General features: G+C 40.5%; 1 protein-coding gene across 5 annotated transcripts in view; it reads left to right on the top strand.

Annotated features, from left to right (window-relative positions):
- ATXN7 (ataxin 7) overlaps positions 1-21,834 on the top strand; it is a 132,824-nt gene that overhangs the window by 18,645 nt on the left and 92,345 nt on the right. For 3 of the 5 annotated variants that reach the window (XM_082639429.1, XM_082639430.1, XM_082639431.1), the window contains exon 2: positions 9,720-9,815. The gene's annotated coding sequence lies outside the window, so the exon portion shown is untranslated. Of the gene's footprint in view, positions 1-9,719; positions 9,816-19,009; positions 19,052-21,834 lie in introns of those variants that run through there. The other 2 variants (XM_082639428.1, XM_082639434.1) reach the window with 2 other exon arrangements.

Here is a 21,834-nt window from a genome sequence, read left to right as displayed (position 1 = left end):
TCCATTTTCACTCTCTCCTTGCCTCTGTCAAGATAATTGGTAGTTCATTTGTATACAAAATGGAAAATCAGATGATAAAATATATTTGCATAGGCTTGGGTATTATTTATAATCTTATAGGATGAATAAATTATTCTGTGAAATATATTTATAATCCAACATTTAGCTGTTTCTTTAACTTTTAATTTTAAAATAATTCAAGATTCACAGGAAATTGTGACGATAGTACAGAGAGGTCCTGGTTGCTCTTCACCTAGTTTCTCCCATTGATTACATCTTACCTAACTATAGCCCAGTAGCAAAGCCAGGAAATTGACATTGGTATATAAGGTATGGGTATAGTTCTGTGTTAGTTTATCTCATCTGTCAATGCATGTAACCACTACAGTAATCAAGGTGCAGAACTATTCCATCACTGCAAAAATCTCCCCTGTGCTGCCTCTTCCGAGGTACAGTCATTCCTGTTACCCTCACAGTCTCTAACTCCTGGCAACCACTAATCTGTTCTCCAGCTCTATAATTTTGTCGTTTTGGGAATGTTACATAAATGTGATCTTTTGAGATTGGCTTTTTTCACTGAGTATTTTAAAAAGAATATTTATGTTAAACATTTTTAAGGAATAATTATTTTTAAAAGAAGTTATCATCCAGAGTTTGATTCACTAATTTTCAAACCTGTATTTTTCTAGCTTGGGTGTTGTGTACTCTGTGTTGCTATATTTGAACAGCAGCAAAAGTTGTATGTGCCGACGTAATAGCTGATCATAGCATTAACCTTATTGCCTGCCGTTAAGGATGATACGGACAAGTTAAAGGGAAAATTACCCCAGGAGAAGCCAATTTCATCAACACAGTAAATATTACAATTGATTACTGAGCAGGAGTAAGAAGTCCAAATATATACTTTAATTGTACCAAATAAAGTAACTGACCCACATTCGTGTTCCATTTCATCCTGAAAGAACTCTTTAAAGAGGAGAGACTTTTGGAACAGGATATTTAAATGAACAACAATTGAAATATTTACATTAATTAGCTAATGTAAAGATCGTGTCACAGAATTGCTATATGTGGTTATTGTGAAGTATCACCATAAGAAAGCCAGTATCTTCATCATGTTAATGAGATTCTTTGGAAATGGAGTCCTGTGTGTAAATGAAGGCTGCGAACAAACAGCCTCCAAAGGAACAAATCTTCCTCAGAATCCGGTGTGTTGTTTTTGAACAAAATATTAAAAATACTCTGCAAGCTGTAGGAGGGTGCCTTAGTGTTTGGCCACAAATAATGATACCATGGCTCTAGGGAATCCCATGTGGCCAGACCTACAGAATTGTAATTGAGCAAATAGAAGGTGGGTCCCAAGGCACCATTCTGAGTTCACTGGTGGTGAAGGTGAAGGAGTGAGCCCTGCTCCTCGGCTTGCCCAGAGTTCCTGTTCCTGCACAGATTTTTACAAATGGGATACTCTTGTAACTGGTGTTTGATCTCCAGTTGACTCTAGCTCCTGACATTTTAGACAGTCTTCCTCCCAGACAGGAAACTATTCTTTGTAATGAAAATCAGCCTCTATTTACTGACAACATTTTTCTTTTTTTTTCCTTCAAGTAGCATTTGACCCTACTTAAAGTAGCTATTGGTATGGAGGAGAAGGGAAACAATCATTTATCTATCATTGAATGTATGCCAGCCACTGTACTGTGTATGTACATTTACGCATGTAATTATAGTATTGAAAAATTGCATTAATGATACTCATTAAGTGATGGGCCTGAAATAAACAGCATACTAAGTAACTCTTCATAGCAAATAAGCCATTTTTCTTGGTCAGGTATACTTAAGAGGCCTGTGGCCCAAAACACTATCTATCTATATCTATATAGATATATACGCACACACACACATTATATAGAGATAATTTAAAGAATATATATCAATTAATTAACTTGTGTATTTATACAATGTGTGAAGTGATACAGAATTTAAAGATACAAGATCTACCCCTCCTTTTAGCAGCTTTCTATCCAGATGAGGAAAATAATTTATAGGTACAAGAAAAAGCAACTAACTACGGGAGTGAAAACTACTTAACCTATCAATGCAATGTGTATAATAAGGCAAGTCATAATTAATTACTAAGTAAATCTTTCAGATTGTAAATGCTATAAATATTCAGAGGAGGAAATGATTATTGATCTCTTACCCTTGATTTTTGTCACCTGTAGCATGCAGATAATACCTACCTCATAATGAGAAATGAATAATATAGGTATGTATTTCCTATTAGTACACTTTCAATCCATTATAGCTGTGCCATTGATAATGAAAACTATGATGATAGAGTAACAACAATAATACTGTGTTAGTGTAGGTTCACTGCTGTCACTACCCAAAACCTCAGTAGCTTAACACCATACATGTTTACGTGTCACTCAAGTCACAGCTCAGTGTGAGTTGGCAAGGAGGCTCTTGCTTCACCCAGTCATTCAAGGGTGAAATTTTGTGACTTTGCTCACCTCTAGGTGCTTGGAGCCTTCTCCATTTGACCAGTAGAGGGTATGAGAGATTGAGGATCAAGACAAGGAGGTTTGTCTGGGCCAAACCTAGAAGTGGCCCCAAACATTTCTGTTCATGTTTTAGGACTCAGTCATATGGTTACACCTTACTAGAACAAATACTGGGAAATTTAGTCTAATTGTGTGCTCAGGAAGAGGAGAATGTGGATATAGGTGAGCACTGGCAGTCTATACAAATAATAATTAGAAAGGCTTAATAGAAGAGGAGGGATTTTTCCTGGATCTTTTAGAGAAGAAAGTGAGATTTGTAATAGGTTACTCAGCCTGCCTTTAGGTGGCATTATTTCAAGAGGAAGGATGAAGAACTTAAAAAGCCTGCAAACATTGTTAATACAAATTACACATTTGTCCCACTAGCCACTGCCTTTACTGTAAGCCATTTGGTAATGACCTTGGGCATGCCATCTAGCTACTATAGACCTCCATTTCCTCACTTATAAATATTCTTCATAGGGTTGTGGTGAAGTTTAAACAAGACTGGGCATACAAAGTGCTTAGCACAGGGTCTGGCCCAGAGTAAACATTCAGTAAGAGTTACTATTACTGATAATGTTAATATGTATGGCCCCAGAGCTAAATACTTGCTAGCTGTTCATTTATTTGTCATCTTTCCTAAAGGACTGCTTAGAGTAGCAAAGAATGACTTGACTGAGTATGTTTATATGAATTTTAGAATTCCAAAACCCCGGTTCAGTAATAGGAGATTAGTGTTCCCCTGGCAGAATACTGGGGGAGAAACCCTCTCTGTCCCCCAAGGCTGGCATCCTCCCATTCAACTCCACAGACTTTTTATTGTTCTATGACGAGGACAACAGTAGTATTGGGCCGTGATTTACCTCTCCTCCCTTCTTCCCAGAACTTTCTCAGTGTTGAACTCTCTCCGTGAGTTTATCAGGGAAGAGTGAGGGTAAATGTCAGAACAGCTACTTTTTGCTTAGGCCTAACTGCAAGTTCTTAGCAAGGCAAGAACATCCCACCCAGGCCCATGTTAACTTGAGTGGATGGGTAGCTGTCAGAGCCTGTGGTTCCTTTAACTTAATTCTGTTCAGCAAACATTTATTAACAGCCCTGGGGATACAAGGTTGAAACGTTGCAGACCCTGCTTCTAAGAAACCGACTTAGGAAGGGTGAGTTTCTTGGAAGGTAGGAAGGAAGGAATTGAAGGTGGTGAGAAGAGCAGGTGTGGAGGAATAGAGGTAGGAATTGCTGTGGGGCGGCAGTGGAAGGAACGGTACAAGCTCAGCTTGAGTGTGCAGCTGCCTCAGGTCTGCCCCTAATCGGCCTCTCCTCGCAAGCCTCAGTTTTCTCTCTTTTAAAGGAGTGGAGTAAAAGTCCTGACATCCTAGACCTGGACGATTAAGTGAGATGATACGTGTAAAGGGTTTACTGTGTGTTAATAGTACTGGGCACATAGTAAGTGCTTAGTGCGTGTCAGCTGCTACTATTGTTATTGTTTTTGTGTGCTTCCGTAAATCGACTTGTAAACCCACTGCCTTGCCCAAGGATTTTGTGCAGGCAAATTAGAGAACTACTGGGAATTTTATTATATTTTTGGTTCTCTCTTAAGGCTACTGGTGAAAGAGTGTACTGTAGTCACAACTAATGGAAAAATGGCCTGCTGACCCCTGAGCTAAAAGGATAGAGAGCCCAGTTAATCTCAGTGAAATCTGGGAGAGTTAGGGCTTGAGATGGGAGAGCCGTGAGACTTAAATGGCAAAGGGAGGGAGGGATGGCTATGTTGAACCCTTTGGAGAGAAGAGGGGCTGAATGTGTGTGGATATGTAGAAGTTGTCAGAAAATGGAGCCTCCTTTTTTTTCTTTTAATTTATTTTATTTATTTATTTTTGGCTGCTTTGAGTCTTCGTTGCTGCGTGCGGGCTTTCTCTAGTTGCGGTGAGCAGGGGCTACTCTTTGTTGCAGTGTGCGGGCTTCTCATTGCGGTGGCTTCTCTTGTTGGAGAGTACGGGCTCTAGGCGCATGTGCTTCAGTAGTTGTGGTGCACGGGCTCAGTAGTTGTGGCTCATGGGCTCTCGAGTGCAGGCTCAGTAGTTTTGGTGCACAGGCTTAGTTGCTCCGCAGCATGTGGGATCTTCCCGGACCAGGGCTCCAATCCGTGTCCCCTGCATGGGCAGGCAGATTCTTAACCACTGTGCCACCAGGGAAGCCCTGGAGGCTCCTTTTAAAATGTTAAGACTGGGCTTCCCTGGTGGCGCAGTGGTTGGGAGTCCGCCTGCCAATGCGGGGGACACGGGTTCGAGCCCTGGCCTGGGAGGATCCCACATGCCACGGAGCAACTGAGCCTGCGCTCCAGAGCCTGTGCTCTGCAACAAGGGAGGCCAAGACAATGAGAAGCCCGCGTACCGCAGCGGGGAGTGGCCCCTGCTTGCCTCAACTAGAGAAGGCCCATGAGCAGCAACGGAGACCCAATACAGCCAAAAATAAAAACAAATTAATAAATAAATTAAAAAAAAATGTTAAGACTTCGCGTGAGGAGTTTCACGGAGGGTCAGGAAAGCCCATGACTGACTGCAGGTACTAAAACGTATCCCTGAAACCTAGGCCAGAGGTTCTGGAGTTCTTCCTAGTAACTGGCTTCAGCTCCCTCTTTACTGGTTATGTTTTCAAACTCTTTTTTGGTGTTCAGTGGAGTGACCCTTAGAGCAGTAGGTGCAAAAACTTGACAGTATCTGTGGGAGACTTATTCCAGTACTGCACTGTGGACCCTCCAGTCCCATGGTATCCATGGGTTCTGCATCCACGGTTTCAACCAACTACAGACTGTAAACATGGTGCCCCACCAGATGAGTGATGGTTGAATCCACAGATGTGGAACCTGTGGATAGGAGGGCCAACTTTATAGAGTTTCATTATTAAATTTGCTTTGCCAGGGAGAAAACCAGTTAGGGTGAAAGCAAGGTGGAACTTGGGTGGGAAGAGAGTGAATAAACTAGGGACACTGTCAAATCACATTTTTGGAGAATATGCCTACAGTTGACAATGTAACCTGTTTTAAAAATTTTGGTTTGTGGTTTTTCATTTGGGAGAAGAGACTTAGGAAAATGACAAAGGCTCAGTGTCACAAGCTTGGCTGTCTACAGGAGACAGGCCTGGAAGGAAAATAAGTGATGTGGCCAAGCTGCGTACTTTGGGAAGTACATGCCCACTGACAAGAGGTAGCCCACGACGCGGCGTCAGCCAGTTATCCCCATGTGGGAAAGCTGCCCTCAGTGGCCAAATTTTTGGACCTTCAAAGAGAAAGTGGAAATACGGAATTTTAAGTGAATCTTTCTAACTTTTAAATATTAGCAACAAATTCCCTTTTTCTCCCCCTAAGATCACCAAGCAAACAGACAAAAAAGTGAACTATTTTAGGCCCATGTTCTTTGTTTGCAGTGAGAGTCAAAGAGTGGAGAGAAAAATGTGTAACCTGGGAGTTAGGCAGCTCAAAGGAATACGCTCCTGGTTCTGGGGCTCATGAGGCACAGAACCTGGTATGGGGCACGTGCTCCACACGTTTTCATTGAATAAATAAACCGGCTGGGGTAAACCTCTCTAGAGAGATGGAGAGAGGAGTCCGCCTTCCCTCACCTCCAGCTTAGAAGATAGAATCAAGTCAAAACCTGTGTCGCCCTCCTTGTTGGGCCCACCTTTCTAGCCCTTTCTCTTCCCTTTCACAGCCTGTGCAAGCACCTGAGGTGCATTCTCACACTGCAGCTCCGTGGTTTGCCTAGAATTTAAGAAAGTTTAGGAAATAGAAAGTGTATACTGCTATGCTTAAAAACAGGACCAACTCAGTTTAGCCTGTATTTTCCTTCCTCTATCATGATTAGTGCTTAATTTTGATAGACTCAATTATGTAACAAGAAGTGATCCAGATTATGCCATAAATTGCAACAAGGGTCTCAGAGTCTTAAAAGGACATAGAAATGTTACTCCTGGAAAATAAGTCATTTTCTTTGTTAAAGTTGATACAACAGTGCCCATGTAACTGTGGGCTTTTCCCTGTTTAAAGTTAATGAGAGGATTTTTCTGAACCCTTGGGCATTCCACAGGATCTTCTTTTATATCAAATTCTGCTGATATCTGCCCTTTTATTTATTTATTTATTTATTTTTCAGTACAGAAGTTTTACTGTCTTGAGCAAGATTATTTTTGTTGCGGTTATCAGAAATCAATTCCTAAAAATTCAAGCTCTGATTAGGGGGGGCCATTTACCCTTCAGGTCCAGGGGATTCTTAAAACCCTGCAGAAGGGGCTTCCCTGGTGGCGCAGTGGTTGAGAGTCCGCCTGCCGATGCAGGGGACGCGGGTTCGTGCCCCGGTCCGGGAAGATCCCACATGCCGCGGAGCGGCTGGGCCCGTGAGCCATGGCCGCTGAGCCTGCGCGTCTGGAGCCGGCGATCCGCAACGGGAGAGGCCACAGCAGGGAGAGGCCCGTGTACCGCAAAAAAAAAAAAAAACAACCCTGCAGAAGGATGTGCTTGGGTCCTCTGGGAGACTATACGTGGGACAGGAAAGCCCTAGAACCCCCTGGGCAGAAACTGTTTCCCTTTCTGTCCTGTGGGGCTTCAGGGCCTCCTGGGGCTGATGTACTCTGAGCAGCATGTTCATTCGTGTCAGTCTTTGCTGACTGGCTTTTTCCTAGAGACTGAGAGCACATGGGGGAGCTTGCAGCGTAGACCAGAGTAGACCCTCTTCGTCCCAATTTCTAGTGCTCAGGAGAACCAGCTGAATGTCTCAGTTTGGGTCATGTGTCCAGCTTTCACCAAAACAAGAGAGGAGTTTGGAGTTTCATAGTACAAGCATTACTTGGCATTGGGTTATATGGTGCTTACAAAAAGGGTCACCATGGGCTAGGCAGCTACTCTAGAAGAAAGCCATCTTTTACAAGCTCCATCCTCCACCCCCCAACCAAAAATTTAAAAAAAGAGTAAATAAATTAAATTTATGCCTGTCAGGACTTTGGAGAACATTCAAATTAGGTCTTTTCTTTCTTCTTGTTTCCATCTCCTCTCCCACCTCTAATGGGTTGCCATTTAAAAAATCTTTTAAAAAATTGTATTTGTTGAATGCTTGTTACATAGTAGGTGGTGAATGAGTAAAAGCTATCAAGTTTTATGTTTCTGTTGTTAGAAAATGTTCTCCAGTCTTCCTTTTAAATTATTTCTTTCTCTTCGCAAAACAAAATTAAGTTGCTGTTTAGGCAGTTTGGTATACTGGAAAGGGAACTAAATAGCACCAAAGGCCTCCATTCTGGTTCCAGTTTCAAACCATTTATTTTCTGGGTTATCTTGAGCAAATTACGACCTTCTCTCAGTTTGTTTCCTCACTAGTAAAATGGAGATCATAAATAACAGCTCTTTTGAGCACAGTGTTATTGTGAAGATAAAATGAAAGAATATATACAAATGTGTGATAGTTGTTTTTTTCCTACTAAAGAAAGATTTCTGACCCCTATTCTAAGTAGAAAAGTTACTATTTTTAAATGTTTATTTTTAGTAACTGCCACTACCATTTTTCTCTAAGAATAGGGTTTCTCTTAAAGCATTTTTACGGTATTCAGGCTAGTAAACGGTGAATTCTTTTAATGGCAAACACTATCTTGGGGGAGGTTTCATAGCACTCTGATGACTTCCTTGGATACTTTGGAGATATAGCTGAAGTGTTCTGATGGAAAACTGAAAACTAGCTTGACTTAGAGAAGTAGGGTCAAGCACACACGATGCCGGTGTTGTATCTGCATCTCCAGCCTACCTTGAAGGAATCACCGTCAGAGAGGTGGTTATCTGTAACATAACATCTTTATTGGCTGCCTGTATCCTGGGAATTTGTAGCTTTCTTTGAGTGATTTTGCATAGCCGTAAAATGTTTAGAATGCAAAGAAATGAATTTTGGCTCAGGACAGACATGTTAAACAAGATAGTGGCTTTTATTGGAAATAAGGCAGAAAAGGAACACTGAAATGGAAATCAGAGAAAATTTTTAAAAGATAGAAGACTGGGAAGCAATTAGAAATCTGAGAAAGAGAAACAGCTGGCTTATAAAGATTGTAGGAATGATTACTTTACTGAATGATTACACTGCTGAGTAACATTTTGTGGGTGAATAAAACAGACTGTTTAAAAAAGGGAGAGGGGAAGGATATGATCCAGGAATAACTTAAAAGCCAATAAAGGTAATTATGAAAAAATGTTCAAACATGGAATTCAAACATAGAATTTCAGCCACTGACTTTGGAAGATGCTTTATTGGCACCTCAAACCATAGAAATATTTGCCATCTTAGAGTACGTGATAATAAAAAAAGTTGAGCAAAGCCTTGGTGTATAGCCAGTGAGGATTATAGGAAGAGAAGTGTATTACTAGTGAATTTTTCATATGAAATCAGCCTGCCTTGTGCTTTATATACTTGGACAGCATCTGTTCCATAGCTGTGTCATTGTACATATTTGCTGTTTTCTCCCTCCTGCTGCATGTCAAACTTGAAAACCAGCTTAATTTCTAACTCTGGTTTGTTAATCTCCAATCCCTTAATTCCACAACTCAGTGCTCTTCCCCAGATTAATTTGAGTAGTACCCACATTCTACTTGAAATATGTATGAAGGCATATGTACAGAAATATGCAGATAAGGGAACGGGTAATTTCTTTGTGTTTTTTTAGGAAGATGGTTTAATTGAGTTTTTGTTTCCTGTTTGTACTATTATGAATTGCTTTTATAAACTGCTGAATGATAAAGGACAGAGAGAGCTTTCCAAATAATATTCTCACTCAGTGTGTTATGTGTGGGTTGAAATCTGTGATTCTGACAGGTTTCATAGGAGTAGGCTTTCTGAATAGCCATTTTAAAAATTAAGTGAAAACTCACTAGTGGCAAATTACACACAATGATTTTAAGCCCCAGGAGGCTGACTCTATGTACATATTGGATAGTTGTTTGTTCTTAGTTTATTGTATAAATATAGCCAATTAAGTTCATTGTAAAAAACAAACTGAATTGCATTTGTCGTCAAATTGGTAAAGTGACTCGAATTTTAACACTTCGACATTTTAAACACATATAATTTTGGGACATCTGGCAACTAATGAGATTGTAGATTTCTGATTAATTTTATACATTGTTTCATCGCTTTGCCCCTTTTTTTGTAGGTCTGAACAAAATTAAGGAGGAGCTTCTACAATCACAGCAGATGAAGATCCACTGGTAAATCGATCCGGATTTTTGGCCTGCCCTCCAAAGAAAAGGTAACTGCTTCTTTCAACATAGCACAGCTGAGTAAATGCTGCAGTGCCTCTGATTATAATGGAGTTTGAGTTTTACCAAAGGATGATAATTTTTTAAATTTAAGGTATCTGAGTAAGGTCTCCAATTTTAAGCATTGGATCGTTGAATATGATCTTATTAATATGAAATGACAGTGAATTTTAGAGTACAGTATTTTTAGATGTTTGTCAAAATAAAATCTGCTAAATAACCTTCCCTCCCCCAAATTCATTAAAATTTTTGGAATACTTTGGAGATAGGAACCCACACCGCCTGCCCCCCCCCCCCCCCCCCGCCAGCAACCCAATCCATATTCACCTTTTCCTGTGAAGTTGTCTAAAGATGTGCTCTTGCACTTTTGTCCTGTTCCACTTTCCCAAGCTCCTGTTTTCTTCTCTCTCCAAGCAATGTAGACCCAGCTGCTGAGGGCAGGGGAGATCGTAAGGAAATTGTAAAACAGACCGGAGAACTTCAGGTGCACTTTCTGGGCCCAGTGCCTTTGCCCAGCCTGCCGGCTCTGCTCGTGAGCAGTCCCAGATCATTACAAAAATAGCAGTCACCATTGATTGAGTTCCTCACTACATACTCACTATTTTCATTTACTATTTGGGGAGGAGGGTGGTAAGTATCATATAATGTGAAAAAGAAGAAAAATTTCTGAAGGTGTTTTTATTAAAAAAAAAAAAGATGCCTCCTCCCATCTACTCTTGAAAGGAATGAGAGGGGCTTCCAAGTTAAGATGCAGTTTAAGATGAGTCATTGAAGGATAAAACTGAACAGAATCCAAACAGGAAAGACCAAAGGAGTTTCAGCCTCTGAAATTGATCAACTTACATATTTAGGCAACAAATGCAATGCCTCAGTCAGGTTTTAGGCATCTGTAGCAAAGATGGAAACATTTTGGACAACATGAACATGCATTTGCAAAGATAACATTTTGACTGTGACCAAACAGAAACAGGAGCTTGTAGAAGGATGTAGCAGTTTTGTTAAGATGTTTAGAAGAACAGGACTGGGCAGCTCTGAAGTCTCCACCTTCAAAACAGGCCCTTAAAATTTTCCAGCCCAAAGCTGAAAGGCCAGCAATGTAGAGGTATCTTTCAGTGATCATCAAAGTCATCACCAAGGATGGCATTCACCGTGGAATGTCTGGAAAGTGCCAGAGAAGCAAGAAGCAGGGCTTTCCTAGATGGTGGTCAGCAACTGGCAGTGGTGGGGTATGAGGGAGTGGGAGGTGAAGGTAGAGAGGAAACACATTGAACAGAAATATGCCAAAGGACCTCTTCAGTCCATAGCTGTTTACTGAGCTTCTGCTACGTGCAGAAGGATTATCCTTGAGGAGGAAAAGAGAAGAATAGGAGGTGATTTTGACAGACTATAATTATGACTTACCCTTTTTGAATACTGTTCCGATGAAAAGTCAAGTATAATAGGATACCAGGAAGCCAGTGACAAGGGGGGTAAAGAAGTATCGCAACTCAAGACTGCAGGGATCAAACATGTGGAGGAATGAAATGGACCAGGTGGAACTATGAGAAACTGTTAAATTCATGACTTATCTCAAAGGGCTTACCTTTTTTTTTTTTTTTGTGGTACTCGGGCCTCTCACTGCTGTGGCCTCTCCCGTTGCAGAGCACAGGCTCCGGACGTGCAGGCTCAGCGGCCATGGCTCAGGGGCCCAGCCGCTCCGCGGCATGTGGGATCTTCCCGGACCGGGGCACGAACCCACGTCCCCTGCATCGGCAGGCGGACTCTCAACCACTGCGCCACAAGGGAAGCCCAGGGCTTACCTTTTCAGTGCCAGCTGATCTTAGTCCCAAAATCCATTTAACAGATATTAATGGAGTGCCTACTTATATGCTGTGCTCTTCCAGGCACTGGGCATTAATTAGTAAATCAAAGGGACAAAGTCCCTGCCATTGTGGCACTTACCTTTTAATAAGAAGAAACAGATAGTAGGTAGCAAATGTAATAAGTAAGTACATTGATTTGACTTCTGTTTTAATAAAACCACTCTGGCCACTATATTGAGATAGGATATAGAGGGCAAGGGTAAAAGCAGTGAAAGCAGTTAAACTGTGGTTATTGAAATAACCCAGACCTTTCAAAATTTTAAGGGAACTGAAATCTTAACTTTAATGACTTTTCCTGATTTTTTTCAAAGTTAGCAATTTAAGAAAACAGTTTGAGTCCACCTAAATAAGTCGGTGGGATTCTGCCATGTGGTGACAGTTTGCTACCTTGGGTATAGAAGTGATAAAGGAAGTCAGAAAAAGGTGAGGATTTTGGGCCAGGCTAAGTTGGGAAAGGTCAGAGTTGACTTGAAACTCACTTGAAAGCTTGATTTTGATTAGCACGTGAAGCTGAAGGAAGGGAAAAGATAATGGCATGTAACTAGTCACAGTAGCAAAAAGGTGGAAAGAACCCAAAAGTCCATCACCTGATGAATGGATAAACAAACTGGTATATCCACACAGTGGAATTTTATTCAGCCATAAAGTAGAAAAAATTACAGATACATGCTCCAACGTGGGTGAACCTCGAAAACCTGGCTAACTGAAAGAAGCCAGACACAAGAGGTCACATACTGTATGGTTTCAACATTGTGAAATATCCAAAATAGGCAAATCTATTGAGAAAGAAAACAGATGTGGTTTCTAGGGGCTGTGGGAGGGATGGGAGACGGGGAGTGACTGCTTAACAGGTACAGGGTTTCCTTTCGGGGTGATGAAATGTTCTGGAACAAAATAGTGATGATGATTGCACCACATTGTAGTGTACTAAATGTCACTAAGTTGTATACTTTAAAATGGTGAATTCTATGTTATGTGAATTTTACCTCAAATAAAAAAAAAGGATGGCATGTGGAAAAGTATTTGAAGGATGTGTATTTTATGTCTTGTTTAGCTGGAGTGGAGTCTTTGTAAGGGGGCGTGATGGATGATAAAACTAGAAAAGAAGGATGTTGAGTCAGATAGTGAAAGTTGTTGGCTGCCAGGCAAGCAGTTTAGACTCTCTTCTGTTAGCAGCTGTAAAACATAGCAGTGTGTACTCCCTAAGTAAGAAGGAAACTGAAGAGAGGTTAGTGCTTTGGGAATCGCAGCCTCTGGGATTCAAAGCAAAGCAAGCGGCCTCTGGCTTTATCAATCTGTGCTATTGCTGCTCACCTTGTGGAATTTTATGATAATCTCATGGAAGTCGCAAACAAATTTAATTTAGAGTTTCTTCATCTTTTAAAGAATATGCTTATTATAGTTCCTGATTATAAATGTTTGTTATTAAAAAAATTAGGTAACTGTGAGGTGATTGATGTCAACTAACCTTATCGTGGTAATTGTTTTGAGACATATATATATATCTCCATATCTATATATCTATCTCAAGTATCTCAAATCATCACATTGTGTACCGTAAACATATACAATCTTATGTGTCAATTATATTTCAGTAAAACTGGAAAAAATTTAAACATTATATAAACTGTAATAAAAAGCATAATAATTACATTCCTTCCTTCTCTAGTACCCATAAGTCCAGAGCTATCTAGACTATTGTCTATGAAGAGACTTATCGTCATCATCATTATTACATTTTCACAAAAGCAGGCACATATGCATAGTATTTTGCATGTCACTTTAAAAAAACTTACATCTTGGCTGTCTTTCTACTTCTTTCTTTTGGATTGCTACATTACATGCTAGACTTTCATTTGTAAAACAAACAAAAAAATTGAAAAGCAAATGCCATTTACCTCTATTACGAAGAAAATGAGGTATCATAAAATGTAAAAGTAGCTAACACTTAATGAGCCCTAACTATTTGCCAGGCGCTCTTCTAAGCATATTAATTCACTCACTCCTTGTAACAACCTGATGAGGTAGATACTGTTTTGATCCTCCTTTTACAGAGAAGCTAACTGAGGCAGAGACAAAATGTGTCCTATTATGGTCCATGGTTAGGCAGTAGCAGAAATGAGCTCCAGGACCAGCTTCAGCTCCAACTGATGGTTGTTAGGAGGGACCTTGTGGCCAATGGTGTGAGATCATAGAGATTTTTCAAGAGAAGTCAATCTGGAATTTTGTGTGAAATTTTCCAGATTTTAATGTTGGCTTTTAAAAAAAATAGCTTTATTGAGATAAAATTTAAATGCCACAAATTTACCACTTTAATCAATTTTAGTATATTGACCATGTTGTGCAGACAACACCTCTATCTAGGTCTAAAACATTTTTATCACCCCCAGAGGAAACATCGTTTCCATTAACCAGTCACTTTCCATCCTCCCCTCTCACCAAACCCTGGAAGCCGCTGCTCTGCTTTGTTTCTGTGAATTTGCCTATTTTGGATATTTCACATAAATGAAATCATATAATACGTGGCCTCTTGTTTCTGGCTTCTTTTACTTAGCTTGTTTTTGAGGTTCATCCATATTGTAGCATGTATCAGTACTTCATTCCTTTGAATGGGTGAATAATACTCTATTGTGTGGCTATACCACATTTTGCTTAGCTATTCTTCAGTTGATGGACACTTGGGTTGCTTCCACCTTTTGGCTTTGTGAACAATGCCATTATGAACATTGGTATACAAGTATCTCTTGGAGTCCCTGCTTTCAGTTCTTTGAGTGTATACCTAGAAGTGGAATTGCTGGATCATATTGTAATTGTTTGTTTAACCTTTCGAAAGACTGTCAAACTGTTTTCCACAGGGGCTGCACCATTTTACATTCCCATCAACAATGTAGAAGGATTCCAATTCCTCCACATCCTTACCAACACTTGTCATTTTCTGTTTTTGTTTGTTTTTATTTCCTTACTAGCCATCCTAGTGGGTGTGGAGTGGTATCTCATTGTGGTTTTGATTTGTATTTCTCTAATGACAAATGATGTTGAGCATCTTTTCATGTGCTTGTTGGTCATTTGTATTACCTCCTTTGGAGAAATGTCTATTGAGATCCTTTGCCCATTGCAAAAATTGGATTCTTTGTCTTTTATTGTTGTTGTCAGAGCTCTTTATACATTCTAGATATGAGTCCCTTATCAGATATTGGATTTGCAAAAATTTTCTCCATTCTCTGGGTTCTTTTCACTTCCTTTAGGGTGTCCTTTGAAGCACAAAAGTTTAATGATTTTGATGAAGTCCAATTTATCTATTTGGCCCTGTTTTGTAAGAAATACTTGGTAAGTTGGATTCCAGCCTTCTAATCATCCACCTGTGCTTGCTGCTGTGCTGCCACTTCCCCCAGAAACCATTTGGAAAAATCCTAATGTTTTGTGGAGATCCCTGTTTTCTGAAGTGGAGGCAAGAAGCTCTAGAAAGCAGCAAAGATAGATTTCCTACCAGTAGTGGTTTTGTTTTGATTCACCTTTTCGGCTCCTGAAGTTCCTTCACTTTCGAGCAGTTTGGTGGAGAGGAGGATGCAGTAGAAAGTGGAGAAGAAGATCATGGTCTCTGGGTCCTGCAGATTTTATGTCAAAAGAGAGGTTTAAATAGGCTAAAATAAAAGGTCAAAACTTTGCCGTGAGTCATAGGTGGTGCCGTTTAAAATCAGAGAGGCCATGGGAGTGAAGTAATTGTGTGTTTCTGGGAAGAAAGGTTTAGGGACCCTGAAATCTGGAGAGTCATTTGGGTTCAGGTCTCACCCTTTGTGTGAGAAAATATGTGTTTAGGTTGGGGGTTGAATATAGGGAACTGTATTCATTCATAGTCATTCATTCACATGTTAGTGAAATGTAGTAAAATCTGCATGCCATCTGTCTTTACCAAGAGATGGAAGGTTTTATTTTAGAGGTGGAAAGGGGTTGCAAGCCTTTGTGGAACAGTCTGCCTTTGGGGAAGCAGTAGAAACCCAGATGGGTTCCTGGATCAGGGTGTACACAAAGAATGTGGAAAAGTTAGGTGGATTGTGTTTGCTAGATGTGTGTCTTTACTTAGGACTGGAACTTTGCTGCAGAAAGGGGGAAGAAAAAGCTGTGTTGTTCCTTCCTTCTTGTACTAACACACCTATACTGTTAGCCCTAGAGTTCAGCCTTAAGGTATTTTGCTGACCAGCTTGGGGACCTGGACACTGCATATCTTATGGTTTGTGAGGAGGTGGGTTCCATGTTCCAAATGACACCCTTCTGTTGGAGTGCAAACTGTTAATCCTTGGGAGACTAAGCATATATCTCATTACCACCTTGATTTCAGGGCATATACTCTTAACCCGAGTCCAGGAAGTCCAATTTAGATTTAGATGTAGAAGTGGGGATGAGTTCCTATGAGCTTAGTGTGAGAGATCAGGAAAGATTTTGTTAAGGAAATGGAACTTGAGGGGGAACGTGACTGAACAGTAGGATTTCAGCCAAGGTGGGGGAAGTATTACAGATGGCGTGGCCTGTATGAACAAAGGCTCGAGAGCTGGGATCTGGAGGGGGAGCATATTCAAAGCTATGAATTGGTCATTTGGGCTGGACTATAGCGTACCTGCAAGAGGGAACACTGTAGATGTGGTGGAGCTGAGCCTGGGGCCAACTGGAGAGGGCCTGGAGTGCTAGCAGAAAAGTTTTTATTGAGTTCAGTGGTCAGTGCTGAGCCCCTGAAAGTGTTAGAGCAAGGACTGACAAACGAACGCCATGCTTTACCCTGCAAGAATGACCTGCTAGCGTATCATGGCTAGATTAGAATCGGGGCTTCTTATGTGACAGGCGTGGTGCTAGGAATGATAGCTCTAGGGTAGGGTACTTTTGCACTATTAACTCTCTCAATATTCCTCATAAAGTAGATACTCCTAGTTTACATCATATTTATTTATTTATTTATTTATTTATTTATTTATTTATTTATTTATTTATTTATTTTTTTCTTTTTGCGGTATGCGGGCCTCTCACTGTTGTGGCCTCCCCCGTTGCGGAGCACAGGCTCCGGACGCGCAGGCCCAGCGGCCATGGCTCACGGGCCCAGCCGCTCCGCGGCATATGGGATCCTCCCAGACCGGGGCACGAACCCGTATCCCCTGCATCGGCAGGCGGACTCTCAACCACTGCGCCACCAGGGAGGCCCTATTTATTTATTTTATTTGGACTTTGTTGGGTCTTTGTTGCTGCGCGGGCCTTCTCTAGTTGCGGCGAGCAGGGGCTACTCTTCCTTGCGGTGCATGGGCTTCTCACTGCGGTTGCTTCTCTTGTTGTGGAGCACGGGCCCTAGAGCTCGCAGGATTCAGTACTAGCAGTGCGTGGGCTCAGTAGTCGTGGCTCGTGGGCTCTAGAGTGCAGGCTCAGTAGTTGTGGCGCACGGGCTTAGTTGCTCCGTGGCATGTGGGATCTTCCTGGACAAGGGATCGAACCTGTGTCCACTGCATTGGCAGGCGGATTCTTAACCACTGCGCCACCAGGGAAGTCCCACATCATTTTATAAATGAGGAAACAGGCACAGAGAAGTCAAAATTTCCCCAGAGTTATACAGTAAATAAGTGGTAGAACTGGGATTCACCCTGGGCATATTGGCTCTAGAACACCTGTTCTTAACTGCTGGGCCCATAAGATGGTAATACTTACCATCACTTCAGTGAAAGCTGTTTGGTACAAAGGTGACTTAGGGAATTATTTTTAACAGTGTGTTTAATCTTTGCATTTTAGTGCATCTGAGGCAGTGCGCTAGAACTATGACTACACAGTCAGCCGCTTTTTATAGCTAAATGTTAGTCCATTTAGCTATTTTTTCCATTCCTTTCCTATAACTTAATCCTCTTTTTGAAAAAAACTCTTTAACCTGAAGGCTTTAAATGAAGATTTTAAATGAAATTTGTCAATCGTTCAAAATTACAGGCCGGTATTAAATTCCTAGAAACATTTGGGCCTTTCTTCAGTTTAAAGTTACATGTTAATACCTTTTTATATGTGTATTGTTAAATTTTCTCTCTTTTCAAGCGGTTTGCTATTACTGGTGAATGATTCTTTGGGAGAATTTGTACGTAGCTACACACATATGATTAAGAAAACAAACCAAAAATTCAAAGCTTTGAACTTTCGGGCAAATGACACAGTTTATAGAATGACTATGCATACAGGTTAAGCCTTTAAAAAGATAATTACCTTCATCTTTTAGTCTCCACTTTTGCAACTCTCCTTATTATTCCTAATTTCGCAGTTGATTGTCAGCAATTCTAGCCACTGTGCTGATGAGTTAAATTTCTTCCCCTCTTCTCCCACTTCTGGAATACTGATGTATTTATAACAGGCTGTAAGGTCTTTCACTAGAGGGAGCACAGTTAAAGAGGGGCCTTGCCTGCCATACCCCTTATGCAGAAGAGAGCCCTGGCTCTGTCTCCAGAAGAAAGAAGGAAAGAGAGAGGTGTGGTCAGAGGACGGAGAGAGGATATGAACAAAGGCACAGCCAATTTTAGGAGGAGATAATGCAACCCAAGGCAACACATTCCTAATTTAGTGGTTCCAAGTTTCTTTTTACTCAAATGACTGCAATCCTTTGGGGTTGATAATGGAGAATCTCTGTTATCAACCCTGTAATTTGCACACATAAATATACTGTAGTTGCTGGTTTTCAAATTTATTAAAATGTTGTATTGGGACTGGTTGTTCTTTCCAAATAAAAAGGCTGGTTGTGTGGGGTCTTGCATCTTAGGCAAGTTTTGGACAGTTTCAGCCATTTTACATTAAACCGAATTTAAAGATTTTGTTATTGTTGTTGCTGTTGTTTTGTTTTGTTTTGCATTTAGTGATGTCTTTGGCCTTTGAACAAAGCATTTTACAAGTGAATCTGCTGTGCAAAGAATCCTTTTTGTAAAGAGAGACCTTGTTACCCTGGCACCTACTGGGAACATCCCTAAATTTGGATGGTGAAGTAAGGCCACCTTTTAAATACATCCCTGAAAGGGATGAAATACTCAGAACTTGGCAGCGTTTCACTTCTGACGGCCTAGTTCTTAAGCCACATACAGTCTAATTGGTGGTGACAGCTTTTTCCATAAGAGCATTTTGATTAAAATTAAATTAAAAAATTAAAAAATTTCCCCTACTTCTTATTCTTCTCACATTCTCAGTGAAATTACTATGTTGTGTTTACTCTGGTGCCTAGCAGAGTGCCTGGTATGTGGTAGGCGAGCAGGAACGGTTTGATAAATTGACTCCTCATTACTCAAACCTTACAAAACATATCATTTATCTGTACAGACAGATGCTGAAGATCTTCAGAACTATAGGACATCATCAGAAGTACACCGGTAGGAGAACTGATTGATAGCATACAAGGAATGCTATTACATGAAAATAATTATAGTAAATGAATGTAAGCTGTATTGTTCATGTTTTAAAATACTTTTTGGGTGCAGAGGAGGGGTGTTTAGGTTTAGAAGTCATCAGGTTCTTTATTATAGAACCAAGTGTTTGAGTTTCTGTTGTACTCTTGTTTATAGAGAGTGCCCTTTGTATAAGAACACTTTTTAAATGTTGCCCAGATTTGAGTATCAGACAACTGTACTTTCTCAGCTAGCAGTTTTGGCTTTTGTTGGTGACTCATTCAAACGGTTGAGAAACCCAAACCAACTATGGATATCAGAAACTGCATGTTCTGGAAGGGGTTAGGACTTTCTCATGGGTGAAGAGAATGTAGTAAAATGCATTCGCTGCAGCAGAAGAGAATTGGTAGGGAGATGGCCAGGAATTGCCTGTCATTCTCTTGGTGCTCACATCTTCTTCAACTTGGTAATACATTTCTTAGATGAGAATAGATCTGAATTGCTCCGTGTGATATAAGATACTTGTTTATAGTGTTTGTTTTGTGTTATTTTGTACTTTCCATGGATCTTTTTATGCAATCCTCAGAAACCTGGCTTTATCTCTGTTTTACAGATTAGGAAACTGAGGTCCAAGTAAATTAGGTAACTTGCTTACATTACACAGTTTGTAAGTGAAAGACCCAGTATATGAACCCAGAAAAAATTCACAGGGACTGGCTCCAGAGCCCTCCCTCATTTTCCTTATCTGTAAATAGTAATACAACTCCTACCCTACACAATTGAGAATATTAATAAGAGATAATGCAAAAAGGTACCTACAGCAATGCTTGGCACCTAGTAGGTGCCCAATAATTGATAGCTGCTATTAGTAACAATTTCTCTTAATAACTATCATAATACTAAGAGGATGTTTAGTATTTTTTATTCTAAGCCCTGTCGTGTTTTCTTTATTAAACCAATCAAAAAATGGGGGGAAAAGGTATGAAACAAGAATAAGGACAGAACTTGAAGTATTATAAATTGCCATATTGACTCCCATTGGCTTGAAGTCATATTAGTGAATCTTGAAGTATTTTCACATGTAAAAAGGGGGAAATCAAGCAGTGTCTTGAGGAAGTAGGACTGTACTTCATATTTGCCATTCTTCCCCTTATTTTCATTCTCACTCTCTACTCTCAGGGATCAGAAGGGCTGTACTCAATAGGCAAGCTGTCTTTTGTACCTATATAGCTGGGTGGCCCTAAGCTTTTCTTTTTAATGGCAGCTCCAAATGCCATAAAATTCAAATTTTTGTTTCCCTTAAATGTAGAACTAGAAAATTCAAAACAATTCATAAATTGTGTACTTTAATCTCGGAAAACCAAAAAGTTAGGTGTTTTTATGTATTTCTGTAATTCTACAGATTTTTCAGTGATTTGGATGAAAAATTGAAGGTCTGCATTGGTGACATCCAAGATTGAGGGCCCTGGTTAAGAGTTAGGAACCTTATTACTAAGGGAATTATGTTTTACCTATGCCTTTTTTTTTCTCATTGATGCTCTTATGTAGGAAGTTAAAGCTTTAGAAATATGGTTTTTAATCCTACCAATCATTTGTACCATTTTTGTTTATTCTGTTTTTTCTGCTTCTTAGATAAGGACAGGAAGCATCCCTAGTTTTGGGGAACTTTTGTTTGCATGCAATCCAGGAAAAAATGTACGCACTTATTTCTAAACATTTAAAAAATAAATTCATATATATGTGTGTATATATATTTTATTTTTAATTTCTTTCACTAAAGCCTTTACATTTTGAACCCAGAACAAGCACTTGCTACAGGAGCCCTGCATTGAGTTTAGGTTGCCATAACATTTCCTTATTTTTACTCTTCTTTTTAAACATTTTTGTGTTTCTGAGAGTTGGACTTTGTTTCTTTAGCAGAGAAGTTGGCCACCTCTATGACGCCAGATTTCTAGATAAAAAACCTGAATAATCCCGCTTTTTCCCCACCTGACACACGTGCCTCAGGAGTGCTGATATTACTGCTATGTGAAACATGATGATTAAAATCATTGTTTCATGTCTCAGGCTGCAGATTTTCACATGTTTGAAGGAAGAGTAACGATAAGAACACTTAATCGAAAGTGCTTGATGTGGTCTGCTACTGTTTCAAATATTTCAGGTGCTTTAGTTCCTTAAGTAGCCCTTTATTTTATCATCTTTACCCATCACTTGAGCAAAAGCTTTGCGCGCAGTCTGTGTGTTGGTGAGGGGTGCTAAGTTTTGTGGGCCAATGCTTAATTTAGTGAACAATATCTAACAAAAAACAGTATTTTCGAGGAATGCTGTACCTAAACCTAAACCTTAGGTTCCCTCCCTGCCCAGGCAAAGACAATCATAAAGAGGGAGACCAACGGCTTGAATTAAAACTAAACTAGATTGGGGGTGGTGGTGCGGGACGAATGAATCACTTCCAGGAGCATTGGAAAGGGAAATAAAGAAATTTGGGGTAGTGTCTCCAAAACAGGTAAATGGATTCGCCTCGGTCTCTCTCTCCTCCACTCCATTTTACACTGATTTCATGGTCTCCTCTTTGCTGGACGAGCTCAAATACCCCGGGAGCACGCTGTGACCTCCCGTGGTGGGCTTAGGGCCGACACCTGGGGCTGCACCTGGGCCGCATTTCCTCGCCTGCCAGTGGTTTCCTCCACGCCAGGCTTCCGCTCGGCGGCGGTTTCCCATTCATGCTTTTGACAGCCGCGCGGCCGCCCGCGAGCGGAGATCCAAGT

Source organism: Mesoplodon mirus, assembly GCF_964341445.2.
Source record: "Mesoplodon mirus genome assembly, chromosome: 12".
In the NCBI taxonomy this organism is placed as follows: Eukaryota; Metazoa; Chordata; class Mammalia; order Artiodactyla; family Ziphiidae; genus Mesoplodon; species Mesoplodon mirus.
Note: the sequence above shows the minus strand (reverse complement) of the source record. Positions and strands in the feature narration are given on the sequence as shown.